The sequence below is a fragment of the Peromyscus californicus genome, unplaced genomic scaffold (assembly GCF_007827085.1).
Source record: "Peromyscus californicus insignis strain IS unplaced genomic scaffold, ASM782708v3 Scaffold_24__1_contigs__length_46423439, whole genome shotgun sequence".
Lineage (NCBI taxonomy): Eukaryota > Metazoa > Chordata > Mammalia > Rodentia > Cricetidae > Peromyscus > Peromyscus californicus.
In genome coordinates, this window is record NW_026294535.1 from 34066122 (window position 1) to 34075592 (window position 9471).

Here is a 9471-nt window from a genome sequence, read left to right on the forward strand (position 1 = left end):
TAGGAAGATCTTCTCCCAACAGTCACAGGATTAAGCCCCTGACATATAGACACCGGGAACCCCTCATTCACTCACTCAGGAATCCCATAAAAACACTAAACTGGAAGCCATAAAAGGATCTGTAGGGTTTAAAAATAAGGGAGAAAATAAATGAATGATGAATGAATGAATGAGTGAATAAATAAATAAAAATAAGATGGTTCAGCGGTTAAGAACACTGGCTGCTCTTCCAGAGGACCTGGGTTCAATTCCCAGCACCCACAGGGCAGCTCACAACTGTCTGTGACTCTGGTTCCAGGTGATCTGATGCCCTCTTCTGGCCTCTGCAGGCAGTGCGTGCACATGCTGCATAAGTAAATAAGCAAAAATAAATAATAAAGAATGAAAGAAAATGCCCTGACACGGCACTAAGAGACAAGGAACCTCCAGCGGTGCCCTTGGGTTCATTTTCTGTTGACCATCTACGGCAGGGCATGCAGCCTACCCTGGAGAGTCGTGTGTTTCCTGGTGAGACTCCCTTGGAGAAAACTACATTTTCATTATCAACTGGAGACAGCTTCTGGGGGAGGGATGGGGGGGCCATGTATCTACTTCTCCTTTCAGCTCTGGGACCCCAACTGATACAGACATGTGCGGGCCCTGTGCGGGCCGCCTCAGTCTCTGAGTTCCTATGGGCATTGGTCCTGTTGATTCAGAGGGCCTTGTTTCCCTGGTGTCCTCCATCCCCTCTGGCTCTTACACTTTTTCCACCTTCTCTTCTACAGGGTCCCCTGAGCCCTGAAGGGAGGGATTTGATAGACATCCCTCTTAGGGATGAGTCTTCCAAGGTCTCTCATTCTTTGCATAGTATTGGATGGTAGGTCTTTGTATCTGTCCCCATCTGCTGCAGGAGGAAGCTTCTCTGATGATGGCTGAGCAGTGCACTGATCTATGAGCATAGCAGAATGTCATTAAGAGTCATTTTATTGCTATATTCCTTTGGAACAGTAGTATTTGGTTTTACCCTAGGTCCCTGGGCTATCTAGTCTCAAGTTCTTGGTCTCCGAAGCAGTGTTGGGTATGGGTTCCTTGTTGTTGAGTGGGCCTTAAGTCAAATCAGATATTGGATGGTTACTCCAAGCTTTGTGCCACCATTGCACTAGCATTTTGTTTGTTTTTGAGACAGGGTTTCTCTGTGTAGCTTTGTGCCTTTCCTGGAACTCACTCTGTAGCCCAGGCTGGCCTGGAACTCACAGAGATCTACCTGCCTCTGCCTCCTGAGTGCTGGGATTAAAGGCGTGTGCCACCACTGCCCAGCAATTTCATTTTTTTAACGGCTGAGTAATATTCCATTGTGTAGATGTGCCACATTTTCTTTATCCATTCATCTGTGGAGGGGCATCTAGGTTGTTTCCATCTTCGGGTCCTGTGCATCAGTCCTGTTGTGTTTAGAAGGTCTTGTCTCCTGGATGGTCTCCATCCCCTCTGACTCTAACACAGCAGCATTTCTGGCAGCAACAAACTGGTTGAGCAAGTGCCTCTGTGGTTGGATGAAACGTCCTTTGGGTATATGCCCAAGAGTGGTCTAGCTGGATCTTGAGGCAGATCCATTCCCATCTTCCTGGAACTGCCACACTGATTTCCACAGTGGCTATACAAGTTCACGCTCCCACCAGCAAGAGATGAGTGTTCCCTTTACTCCACAGCCTCGGCAGCATGAGCTGTCACTTGTGTTATTGACCTTAGCCATTCTGACAGCTATAAGACGGAATCTCAGAGCAGTTTTGATTTGCATTTCCCTGATGACTAAGGATGTTGAAATGTCTTTAAGTGTTTCTCCACTATTTGAGTTTCCTCTTTTGAGAATTCTGTTTTGATTTGTACCTCATTTTTACTGGGTTATTTGTTTTCTTGATATTCAGTTGTTGTTTTGAGTTCTTTATGTACTTTGGAAATCGGCCCTCCACTGGATGTGGGGATGGTGAAGATCTTTTCCCATTTCGTCCTACTGGCCGTGTTCTTTGTCTTACAGAAGCGTTTCAGTTTCATGAGATCCCAGCTATTAATTGTTGATCTTAATGCCTACGTTAACAGTGTTCTGTTCGGGAAATCTTCCTGTGCCAATGAGTTCAAGGTGATTCCCCACTTTCTATTCTATCAGGTTCAGTGAATGTGATTTTATGTTGAGGTCTTTGATCCATTAGGAGTGGAATTTTTTGCAGGGTGATTAGTATGGATCTATTTGGATCCTTCTACATGCAACATCTAGTTTGACCAGCACCATTTGTTAAAGATGCTGTCTTTTTTCCAGTGTGTGTTTCTGGCTTCTTCATCAAAAATTATGTGTCTGGTTGGGCAGTGGTGGCGCATGCCTGTAATCCCAGCACTAAAGGAGGCAGAGGCAGAGGCAGGTGGATCTCTGTGAGTTCGAGGCCAGCCTAGTGTACAGAGCTAGTCCAGGACAGGCTCCAAAGCTACAGAGAAACCCTGTCTCAAAAAACCAACAAAAAAAATTATGTGTCCGTAGGTGTGTGGATTTATGTCTGGGTTTTCAATTTGATTCTGTTTATGAATGTGTCTGTTTTTGTGCCAATACCATGCTGTTTTATTACTATAGCTCTGTGCAATTTTGAGAGCAGGAATGATGATATCTCCGATACTTGTTTTAGTATTCAAGATTGTTTTAGCTATCCTGGGCTTTCTGTTCTTCTATATGATGCTGAAAATTGTCCTTTCAAGATCTGTGAAGAATTGTGTTGGAATTTTCTGTAGATTGCTTTTGGTAGGATGGCCATTTTTACTATGTGAATCCTACCAAACCTTGAACATGGGAAATATTTCCATCTTCTGACATCTTCAGTGACTTAAATTACTATACAAGTCTTTTGCTTGCTTGATTAGAGTTACCCCAAGACATTTTATATTATTTGTGGCTGTTGTGAAAGGTGATGTTTCCCTGATTTCTTTCATAGTCCATTTGTCATTAGTATATAGGAGGGTATGGTAGTTTGAATGTCATTGGCCCCCATAATCTCATAGGGAGTGGCACTATTAGGAGGTGTGGTTTTGTTGGAGTGGGTGTGGCCTCGTTGGAGGAAGTGTGTCACTGTGAGGGCAGGCTTTGAGGTTTCCTATGCTCAGGATACGACCCAGTATCTTTTTTTTTTTTTTTTTTTTTTTGGTTTTTCGAGACAGGGTTTCTCTGTGTAGCTTTGCGCCTCTCCTGGAACTAACTCACTTGGTAGCCCAGGCTGGCCTCGAACTCACAGAGATCCACCTGGCTCTGCCTCCCGAGTGCTGGGATTAAAGGCGTGCACCACCACCGCCCTGCAAGACCCAGTATCTTTTTCTACTCTCTGTTGCCCAAGATATAGGACTCTCAGCTACTCCTCCAGCACCACATCTGCCTGCATGCCGCTGTGCCCATCCCACCCCCACCCCCGCCATGATAATAATGGACTAAACCTCTGAAACTGTAAGCGAGCCATCCCAATTAAATGTTTTCCTTATAAGAGTTGCTGTGGCCGTGGTGTCTCTTCACGGCAATAAAAATCCAAACTAAGAAAGAGGGCTACAGCCAGGGCTTTCTACTGGGGGACCCCAGAGGTAAAAGTTCCTGTGAAGCAAAGTGCCACAAGAGAGGGATTCAAGGAGATTCTACTCATCCTGGATTTGGTCTTGTTTTGTTGTCTTTTCTTCGTTGGTTGGTTTTGTTTGTCTTTCTAACTAAACAAAGCCACGTTGTGTGGCCATCTGAGACACAGACACGCAACTGTGTGCTGCAGTGAGTTAACCGGTGGCCCACAGCATGCATCTGATTTCAGACAACCTGTTGAGGCCACCATCCCCCGGTTCACCACAGCCTCTGGCACTCCCCGTTGCTCTCTCTATACGGTTGGCAGCACGGCCCATCATGTTATTTTGAGTTTGCGATTCTGTTATTGAGACACCAGCAGCTTCCTACAGACCTCCATGGCTGGCAGTGGTGTAAGTATAGAGAGAGACAATAAGAAAATGCAGAAGCTTGCACTCCAGGTAGTTCTGTTGGTGACGTGCCTGCAACACAAGCCTGTGAGCACGACTTTGCATCCTCATTGACCTACGTAAAAAGCTGGGAGTGAGGCTTGAGAGTATGGCTCAGTGGTTAAGGCAGAACGCGGACTGCTCCTGCAGAGGACCCAAGTTTGGTTCCCAGCACTTAGATTGGAAGGCTCACAACTCCCTTTTACTCTAGCTCCTTGGGCGTCCAATACCTCTGGCCTCCTTGAGATCACAAACCCGTACACAGAGACGGGGAATTCCTGAAGTTCCCGGGCCAGTCAGTGTAGAGAAATCAATGAGCTTCAGGCTCAGTCAGATATAACCTGCCTCAAATAAATAAATAAATAAATAAATAAATAAATAAATAAATAAAAATCGGTGAGTGAGTGAATGAATGAATGAATGAATGAAGGTGGGAGCAGGAGAGATGGCTCAGTGGTTAACAGCACTAGTTGCTCTTCCAGAGGACCCAGGTTTACTTCCCAGTACCTGTGGGGGCCCACACAGACTCCCTAGTAAGGCCTTACTCAAGGTCAGAAAGTCTGAGCTTGTTTTGCCCAGCAGGGGCTGCATAGTGGGATGATTTAGCCATGGACGTGGTTACTAGGTGTTTTGAAGGGTCTACACTTGTTGATACTTTATACCTCGACCTTGAGAGGAGGAGATCTTTTGTTCCTCCCCTTGCTGATGTGTAAAAAGCCCATCATGATTAAACTCAGGGTGACTGGGTATTGACCCAGGACCCTCCCGAAGCTATCCTGTGTCTCTGTCTTTCTCATCATCTCATCTATATTTCTATCTGATACTTCCTCATTCCTCAATCCTCCCCCCAAGAACCCTTCGAGAGGTTGGAGCTGGTCCCTGGCAAGCACCCATGTGGAGATTCACAATCATCTGTAACTCCAGTCCCAAGGCATCCATCACCTTCTCCTGGCCTCCGCAGGCACTGCATATACACAGTGAATGGACATACATGTGTGCTAAACACCCACATAATAACTAAATTAAATGAAGATGGAGAGGGTGATTGAGAAAAAAAAACAGTACAATCCTCTTCCCTCTACACAGATGTGCACACACGAACAAGTACATACAACACCACCCACCCACCCCCTACACAGACAAAAAAAAAAAACAAACAAAACAACAACAAAAACAAAATCAAAGTTCAACAGCCTTAGGTCATCTCTGTTCATGAATCCCTCACAGCCCATGCCACTGCTCAGATGTTTCCCTTCTCTGACCTGCCTTTCCCAGGGTGCTTTATAATGAGGTGAAATGTACAGTCTTAACATTCTCCCTGGCTCCAGGACAGTGTGAACCATCCAAGACACAAGCTCTCCTGACCGGGCCTATTGGCAGCAGAGACATCAGATCAAAGACAACCCGGGAACAGTGTGTCATGGCTGTGTCACTTTGACTGGAGAAACGTGAGTCTTTTCACTTAAGTTAGCTGGGCCACAGCTGGTGTTCGTGGTGCCCAGCAGGCTGGTTGACTCTTGCCACAGACCAGGGCAGCCAGGAGCCATCGTGCTATTTACACCCATCACTCCGAGGGCAGCTCTAAAGCACCTGGCACTGGGAACAGGGACAGCTCCAAAGAGAAAGGACATAAAATGCTGGGGGACTTCTGAAGCTGGCCCTACCTTTCCAAGAAAATGCACAGGTCGATCGATACACAAAGGACAAGAACAAGCAGCCAAGCGAAGGCTGATGAAATGTTAGGTCAAAGGAGAGACGTTAGAAAGAAAAGCTCCAACCCACTCACGGCTTAGCAAACAGTCTCTGAAAGAGGCAGGGGCCCAGAGGTTGGTGAGAGGCTGGATGCCACCAAGTACCAAATGCAAGAGGTGGACCTATGCCTGTGTTTGAGCTCTCTCTCGATGCGAGCTGGCTTAGTGTGGGACCAACAGGAAGTCCAGTCACCGTCCTCAGGTTTCTTCCAAGGGATACTCAGAAAGCTGGTGGTATTCTTCCAAGGGATACACAGAAACCCCCACATCTGATGGGTAAATTTCTCTTCAGTTTTCTCATCAGGGTCCTGAGACTTGGTCTCCAGCCTCCAGGCAATTCTCTGTAGTGGTCCACCTTCCATTACCCAAAGTGAAAGCGTTCTTTGCCACCTAGCCACTCAGTCTTTGCACGTCCCACTCTGCTGCATCCCAGTGAAACATGGTACAATTCAGATGCAAACAAACCCTGAGGATCCAGGATCTAGGGATATCCAGAACGCAAGCCCTGAGTGCACACAATCCCATCCCTTGTGTCTAAACCAGCTACAAGGGTCGGCATGAGCGACTCCACCACCCTGCACATGACACCAACGGGCCACTGAGGGGTCTAGTCTGGAGAAAGCATGAGGCAAGGATGAAAGTGACGTCAGAGATCAGGACAACATGACAGTCCTAAAGACATGGGTCAGGTGGAGTATTAAATGGAGACCTCTTAAGTAAAGGGTTTATTGAGCTGCTACGGATACTTGGAAAGGGACAAAATTCCTCCGCAAGAGAGCAGGTAGGAAAATGTTCACTGGACCTAAGGGCCCATGTGTTCTATAATAAAGTGATTAAAGTGGTTTTCTTTTTCCTTTCAGACTTTTTTTTTTTTTAAGTTATGTGTTTGTGTAGGTGCCCGTGGGTGCAGTGCCCACTCAGGCCAGAAGAGGATGTCGGATCCCCAGGAGCTAGAGTTAAGAAGAGTTACAGGGGGCTGCAAATCATCTGATGTGGTTTCTGGGAACGTAACTCATTTCTTCTAGAAGAACAGCATGTGCTCTAGCACAGCTGAGCCTTTCCTCCAGTCCCTATGACAAGGTTCGGGGGATAAGAAGCACCCATCATTACATCAAACCTATCCTGGCTCAGGGAAGGAGGCCCTAGATTCCAAGAAGCCAATGGGGAGATGGTTTTGCTATCTTGTCAGTTAGTTCTAGAAGCAGAATGTTAATTTGTTTTGTTTTGTTTGAGACAGGGATTCTCTGTGTAGTTTTGGTGCCTGTCCTGGATCTCACTCTGTAGACCAGGCTGGCCTTAAACTCACAGAGATCCGCCTACCTCTGCCTCCTGAGTGCTGGGATTAAAGGCATGCACCACCACTGCCCAGTGAACGTGACAATTTTGAGGGTCATCTGCACACAGGAAAGCAATGGAGAGCTGGGCTTTTCTTTATCTTTGCTGATGGTCTTGAAGCTGTGAGTTAAATGGCTGGGGAAAGGGACAGAGAGGCAATGTCAATCAGAGCCCTAGTGTGATGGCCTAAACGAAGATAAGAAGTGTGACCCTCCATGCACGCTGGGTCCTCTCTTTTAAACCCATGGGAAGTTATGGGGAGTCCTCCACCTGCAGGACATCAGGGTCTTGATCCCTGAGCTGCTGACACCCACGGACTGGGTTACTGACAGTGAACATATCTGTGAGCCACTGACTGGACTGTTCTTAGAGCATTTAAGTAAGCAGGCAATGTAGGTACCTAGTTCATGTGTGATGTAATGCCCGCTACGATGTCCTGGTGAAATTCATCCACAGGAAGGCAACTCACCCTTCCCCAGGAGACCCACTGCATGCTGGGATACCACACGCAGCCGACTTTCTCCATGGTCAGCCAAAGGGCACCTCTAGCAACAGAATCCCACTTGTTCTTACTTCACTTAGGTGCGTCCTTCATTATCACATTGTTTCCATACATGTATCAGAGAGAAAGAGAGAGAAGACAGGCGGAGACATAGCTCGGGAGGTGGCATTAGTAGATATGTAACAACTAAAGCAGGGAAAAGGAGAGGGGGAGGGAGAGGGGGAAGGGGAGGGAGGGATGGGGAGGGAGGGAGGGAGAGAGAACATCATTTTAGAAGGTTCTAGAAAGAGGACGACCTTACTAAAAAAAAGGCTCATTTGAACTACAACGTAAGAAGCACGTCATGCAATATTTGAGTGAGAATGTTCCAGTAAAAACAAAACCAGAAAAACAGTTAAAAGTGAAAAGGCCCTGAGGTGGGGAATCCTTTTCCGGGTATCCAGTCCATTCACTCACCATTAAGAACATAGGCGTTCGGCTGACTGCCCATAATCAAGTCCCTCCCACAGGATGCCTTTAGAACCTGCCACAGTGCATTCCAAACAGCGAAAGAATCCTGCAACTAAACCTAAACATAACATTCACTGATTACAAAACGCCCATCCCAGGCTACATCTAATTGAGTTGTTGGCCAAAGGGGTCCCATACGAACCCCCAAACAACTCAGGCTGTCGTCAAGGCTATATAGATTGCTCTCTACAAACTAGCAGCAGGGCTCTGTTGCTGAAGACAACACCCACACGACTCACTGAACACAGAGAAGTCAAGGTAGTGCCTACCTAGAGCCTTTACCCCTACAGGGTAGTGTTCTTGGTACCAGGAAGTACTCTGCGAGCTACCAAAGGGGAAACAGAAACACCAACCCTGCCTCAACCCTTCAGTCTACAATGGGGGGCTGGCTGTAAGTTACGCTAGTGCCATGGTGGTACAAAGCTTGGAGTGACCAACCAATATCTGATTAAGGCCCATTCATCAATAAGGAACCCATACCCAACACTGCTTCGGAGACCAAGAACTTGAGACTAGATAGCCCAGGGACCTAGGGTAAAACCAAATACTACTGTTCCAAAGGAATATAGCAATAAAATGACTCTTAATGACATTCTGCTATGCTCATAGATCAGTGCACTGCTCAGCCATCATCAGAGAAGCTTCCTCCTGCAGCAGATGGGGACAGATACAAAGACCTACCATCCAATACTATGCAAAGAATGAGAGACCTTGGAAGACTCATCCCTAAGAGGGATGTCTATCAAATCCTTCCCCTCAGGGCTCAGGGAACCCTGAGGAAGAGGAGGTAGAGTCTAAGAGCCAGAGGGGATGGAGGACACCAAGGAAAGAAGGCCTTCAAATCAGCAGGATCAGGGCACCTTTGAACTCACGGAGACTGAGGCGGCACGCACAGGGCCCGCACAGGTCTGCACCAGCTGGGGTCCCAGAGCTGAAAGGAGTGGACACGTGCCTCCATCCCTACCCCAGAAGCTGTCTCCAGGTGACAACCATTTGCAAATGAAAATGTAGTTTTCTCCAAGGGAGTCTCACCAGGAAACACGCGACTCTCAAGGGTAGGCTGCAAGCCCCGCCGTAGATGGTCAACAGAAAATGAACTCAAGGGCACCGCTGGAGGTTCCTTGTCTCATAGTTGATAGATGCACATCATGCCCCCACGGTTGGGCATGCCCTGCGGACCAAGACACTTCGGCCTAGCCATTTCCGGGTCAAGACGTCTCGCGTGACCAGGACCCCATGGCCTTGCATGGTTGCGTAAAGCGCGAAGCGCAACCACGTGATCTATGCGCATGCGTGGAGTAGCCACATGAGCCTGTGTACGCATGCGCGACCCAGCCTTTATAAACCGGCGCAGTAATCCCGGCTTCCCTC